The sequence below is a fragment of the Saccoglossus kowalevskii genome, chromosome 21 (genome assembly GCF_978046115.1).
Source record: "Saccoglossus kowalevskii chromosome 21, keSacKowa6.1, whole genome shotgun sequence".
Classification (NCBI taxonomy): domain Eukaryota; kingdom Metazoa; phylum Hemichordata; class Enteropneusta; family Harrimaniidae; genus Saccoglossus; species Saccoglossus kowalevskii.
This window is the reverse complement of record NC_140661.1, coordinates 1,475,814-1,481,507: the sequence shown is the minus strand read 5'-3', so window position 1 is coordinate 1,481,507 and position 5,694 is coordinate 1,475,814. Positions and strand designations below refer to the sequence as shown.

The window sequence follows — 5,694 nt, the reverse complement described above, 5'->3', positions numbered from 1 at the left end:
CTACTACATAATATGGTAAATGTACAACATATCACGGTGAGTGCACTACATAACATGATGAATGCACTACATAACATGGTAATTCACAACATAATATGGTAAATGCACCACATAACATGGTAAATGCACTACATAATACGATGAATGCACTACATAATATGGTAAATGCACCACATAACATGACTGTAACAACACGTTGTTTAAATAAAAGTGTTGACGAGAGAGTAGTCTGAATTGAGTTATGGACTGGGTACCACCTCACAAATCGCACTCAAAGTTGCTAGCAATGGGACACTTGATGTCCACCTGATCTCATTATGAGATTTGAGGAGGCTTTGATCGTCTGCTTCGTACCTTGCCATGCCGTGTTTTCTGCTGTTCCACCCATCTCGGTTAGGACAGTTCCTGTCTCAGGAATATATTCTGCTTGTATATCAGACCTTCCCAGGGAAAGCAATGACATGCCTGTATGTATCCCCTAATGTGAGCATTCTCAACAACACATATTAATAATATATCTAACTGATACTTATAGAGAGTATGACAGTCACAAAACATATTCAGGTGAGAGTATGCAAATCATTAGTACGATAATGACTATTACCATTCGATGGCGCACTATTCACCTTCTAATACCGAAAGGAACCAGGCCAAATAATAGAATGACTAAGGTATAGATTTTTGCATAATTAAGTGACTTAAATTGGTTTTAGCAATTTTTAAAATATTAGCCTGTACATTTTACACAACCCACAATTACTTAATCCACACTGGACTAAACTGGCGAATATTTAATATATTGAATAATACGATGAATGCACTACATAACATGGTAAATGCACCACATAACATAGTGAATGCACTACATAATACGATGAATGCACTACATAACATGGTAGATGCACCACATAACATGGTAAATGCACTACATAGCGTGGTAAGTGTACTACATAATATGGTAAATGCACCACATAACATAGTGAATACACTACATAACACGATGAATGCACTACATTACAATGTGAATGCACCAGATAATATGATAAATGCACTACTTAACGTAATATTTTACGACTTCCATAGCTGATGGTCGATCACATGTTTAGTCTGCCATGCCTTTTATAGGAAGTATGCAAGACTTTGAAATAGAAGGGAACAGTCGGACACTACCGTCCCAGCCTTGTTTTAGGAATGAAGATAAACTACTAGTATCCGTTAATGAGCTATTGTGTATTTGTATCGGTAAAACCTCGCACCTTTCCAGTGTAGAAGTTATCTGCCAAGCGTGTCGAAATTATTACACGGCACGTTCCTCTCATAGCATATGTAAACCATAGACCCCGATCAAATGTAAAGTATATGTGTACGATGACGTTAGCGTCCGGCATTACAACCAATTACATTCCTTTGTTTTAGGCCGTCATGTAAAGTGTGTATCATAGAAATACCTAATACACTAGCATTTCAGGCCCGTAGCCAGCACTTTTGAATAGGGGGTTCGATAACAACAATACATTATATATTTGATGTGAAACGTGTGAAATTTATAATATTCAAAAAGTGTGTTTGAGCTCTGTTACACACATTTTTATATTCTCGGTTTTAAATTCAATTGGTTTACTTTGTGTTACGTTGGTAAGTTGTTCTACATAACATTTTTTAACTATTTTACCATTTTAGAGAAGGGGTCCTAGGCCATTCCCCACCCACAGACAAACACACCCACACCCTTGATCCATTACGGCAAAATGTTGTACACAAAAAAGAGAAGACTGTACGTATCTTAGCATTATTGTCTAATTATTTTAAGGTAGAATGCTACTAACGGGCTTTTTCACTCTTCACAGATGTTAGCGCACATAAAAGTGACACAATTTCATGTCGAAATCTGTCTACAATTATGCATTTTAGTATTAGTCAATTATGTAATTTTATTTCTGTACAGGGCCTCAGCCCATCGTACAAAATGTAATGGGTAGAAAAGTGCATATCACGTTTTAAACACAATACAACATCCATGTAAACACATGGTACTAAGTTAAGCTGAATTCATATTTATCTCGTCGCTTGAAAACTTTTAAAAGATACAGAGCTAGTTGATATATGGTGTGGCAGTTTGTGTAGCGACGAAGTAAGCCCAGACTGTCAGTATTTGCATAATTGCATAAAATTATTGACAAAAGATCAGCCCTTAGATCATTATAAAATGAACATTTAAAAACAAAGTGAATTTCAATTGTCTACCATGCTAAATGCAAACGTATCACTGCAAAAACTAAAAAATTATTGATCTAACTGTATTTTTGTGTGTCTGCCTAATTCAACATTATGTTTATGGCCAAAACAACGAAAACTCGTCAGTATATATTTTAGTCTATAATTGCTTGCCAATAAATCTCCCAGGTTATAATACTACTTTGATTTTTCCAAAAGTACACAGCCTGGATGATTGTGAAATTGAGGCATGCCATTCTTGCTGACAACAATTTTTTTATTCTTTGAGTAAATATCCCTAAGAAATTTGCAGTATCTGCAACTTGTTTTCAAACCAGGCAATGCCGAAACCATATTTGAACAGGAGATTTTTATGTGGGTTTCCCAAGTAAGTCTGTCGGTCTTGTCTAATCGTTTAAGCATGATATAACATGTTTTGGTGTTCCAGCTATTTATTATTTAATTTTAACCAATATAAGATACAACGCTTGAAATAACCACAGCATAATGGCAGCCTTCCAGATTCGTCCAACATCGCTACATTGTTTGTACAACTATTAATGCTAAGTAGATATCTGCAAAATGTTGTCTGTACCCTCTCAATTTCCGAATTTTGGTACCCCCATATCGCTACCATAAGAAATAGCTGGCACAATGATTGCATCAAACAAATTAAATGCACTAACCAATGGCATACTACCAAGTTTCTTGCAGTACGTAAATTTGTTGGTTCTCGATAAATCTGTTTTTAGAGGCCGGTAAAATAATATGCATATAGTAGCAGTTTAGTAGCGGTCTCAATAAACTTCAATGACTACATCTCCTTTTTATGAACCCACAAAAAATATAGAAAAAATTCTAAAACATCAAAAAAAAAAAAAAAAAAAACGTGTAAAAAAAAATATGTTTGAAAAATATGATTTATCGCATAGTTTCAGTGCTGAAGCAACACTGTGGGATACATTTTTGGCTGCAAGAAGCTTTTCGACCTATACAACTCGTGATGATAAATGTTTTCAACCCTTAGCTGTACACTATGTCCAATAACACTAAGGCTACACGTACTATTACAATAAGTTGACTACATTTGGCTGATACACTTTGAACAAAACAGTATATATGCCATCATTAACTTGAAGAATACAAAACTAATGAACCAATATGAAAGTACAGTGTCGTGTTGTCGTGTCAATCCCGTTCGATCTCCACACTTTACTAACTGAGCAAACACTAGCACAAGACACACGGACCTATTCAGGACCACCACATCCTTCAGAGAGTGACTACCATTACATTATTGGGGGCAAGGGTTATTTTTGTTCAACGTAATTGCAATATTTTTTTGTTCGTACAACGAAAATTGAAAAAATAAATTCCGTAATTCTGTAATCACAGGATAGACGTACAACGTAATCAATCAAATATTTTTTTCATACACTGTAAAAATGTGTTATTTTTTACGGTACGTACAAGAATTTACATCCAAATAAAAAAAGTCGTGAAGAATAATCCAGGTAAATTACATTTTCGAAACTGTAAAACTAATAGATGACACAATTCACTGCAAAATTCAATTTTCACTGTAAACTGTAAAAACGTCTTTTTTTCCTTGTAAATTTTAAAAAGCCTTTTTTATTTCCCGTAAAACTGTACCAGCTACCCCCTGCCCCCCATTATTGTTTCAATGTTGCTTTAATATTTAACATCAGCTGCTTGAACGCGATCTTCATTACACCATCGCGGAATCACCGAATAAAAGCTTGCCCATTTATAACAACCTGTTTTGATTGGCTGTTGTTGAACTGAGACGGTGTAACTTCACGATTGACATTTAAAGCTCGTTGCCACCTAAATGCTCATTACTATGCAATTTCTACCGAGTGTGATAGTTACTTCACTGAGTCAAGTGATTTAAACGATGGTAATTATTTAAATTAATACTGTTTGTTTTATTATTTTTCTAATCTACGATCATAAATCTATTCACTTCCAAAATTTAGGGGGTTCGACCGAACCCTCCTACCCCCCAAAACTACGGGCCTGCATTTGTTATTCCATGTCAAAGGGCCAATGTTACTTAACTCAGACTGAATTTCAGAAATAATCATTATAGCCAATATTGTGTTAATAAACCAGTCAGATTGTCCCATTTAGACTGGCCCAGCTGTGGTGATTTAAAAAAAAAATAAAATTGGAAAAACAAGTCATTGTTAATGACACAGTCTCCGTCCAAAATTTTGTTATCTGACATATCATTTTACACGAGAATTGGGCATTGGGCAGTGATATTGAATCAAATTACAAAAATAATGTTTATGTTGATGTATCTATTGGTATACTGTGTTTGTACAAAATGTAAACAGAAATATGCATTGATGGGAAAGTAGGCATGGGTATCATGAAAAACAAAATGGCCACCAGTCATATTAGTTTGAATCACAGAAACAAATATGACATGCAACTATAACCCAATATGTATGATCATCATACCAACTTTGATCCAAATTGGCCTAGTCATCTTTGAGAAACATCTCCGGACATGCAAAAATGACGATTTAGCACTTTTACATGAAAATTGGGTATTGGCCGGCCATATTGAATCAAATCACAAAAATAATGATGGTGTAATTGTATCTCTTGGTATAACTATCTTTGTACAAAATTTAAACAGAAACGTTCATGGCATTCAAGAGAAAGTAGCATGGGTACCATGAAAAACAAAATGACCGCCAGTCGGCCATATTTATTTGAATCACGGGAAAAGTATGACGTGCACTTATCACCAAATATGTATGATCATCATACCAACTTTGATCCAAATCGGCCCAGTCATTTCCGAGAAATTGCTGCGGACACGTTTAGGTATCAGAAATAGCAAAAAATGGCCGCCAGTCGGCTATTTTTGCTTCGATCATAAAGTAACTTGACGCGCATATGTAAGACACTATGTATTGTCTTCATGTAAAGTTTGAATGAAATCCGTCAATGGGTGTCCGAGATATAGCTCCGGACGTACGTACGTACGGACGAAACGAACCTAAATTAATAGTTTTGTGAAGGGTGGAGTGAACGCGAAACCACCACAGACTGGTCTTATTTGCAGCAAATCTGTTGCTATTATTTATTCATGATATCACCAAACGGGTACAGAAAAGGATTGGGGCGTGCGCGCTGCATAATAAGGTAAACATTGTATTCTTTGGAGAGTAACAGTTTTCTGTGAGCTAGAATGGTTTCCGGACTGCTGAATACCCAGTTGAAGCAAGGACGTACTAGTACTAGTACGTCCATGGTTGAAGTTACCTTGCTGAACGTCGTCTGGTATAGTGTTTGCATGAAAATAACACGCCTTTAGTCCAAGTTTCTGCAGCTTTGATACTTGCTATTGCATCAACGCAACCAAAGGAGAGATGAAAATTACTATGGTTATCAAGTATGCTCGATATCGACATGCAACAACACGTTGTTTCAATAAAAGTG

The 5,694-nt window shown here is 35.8% G+C and overlaps 1 non-coding gene across 1 annotated transcript; it reads right to left on the bottom strand.

The window, feature by feature from the left end:
• Positions 1-212: 212 nt before the first annotated feature.
• LOC146729513 (Nuclear RNase P) lies at positions 213-501 on the bottom strand. Its single transcript, XR_014928168.1, has one exon.
• Positions 502-5,694: the final 5,193 nt, after the last annotated feature.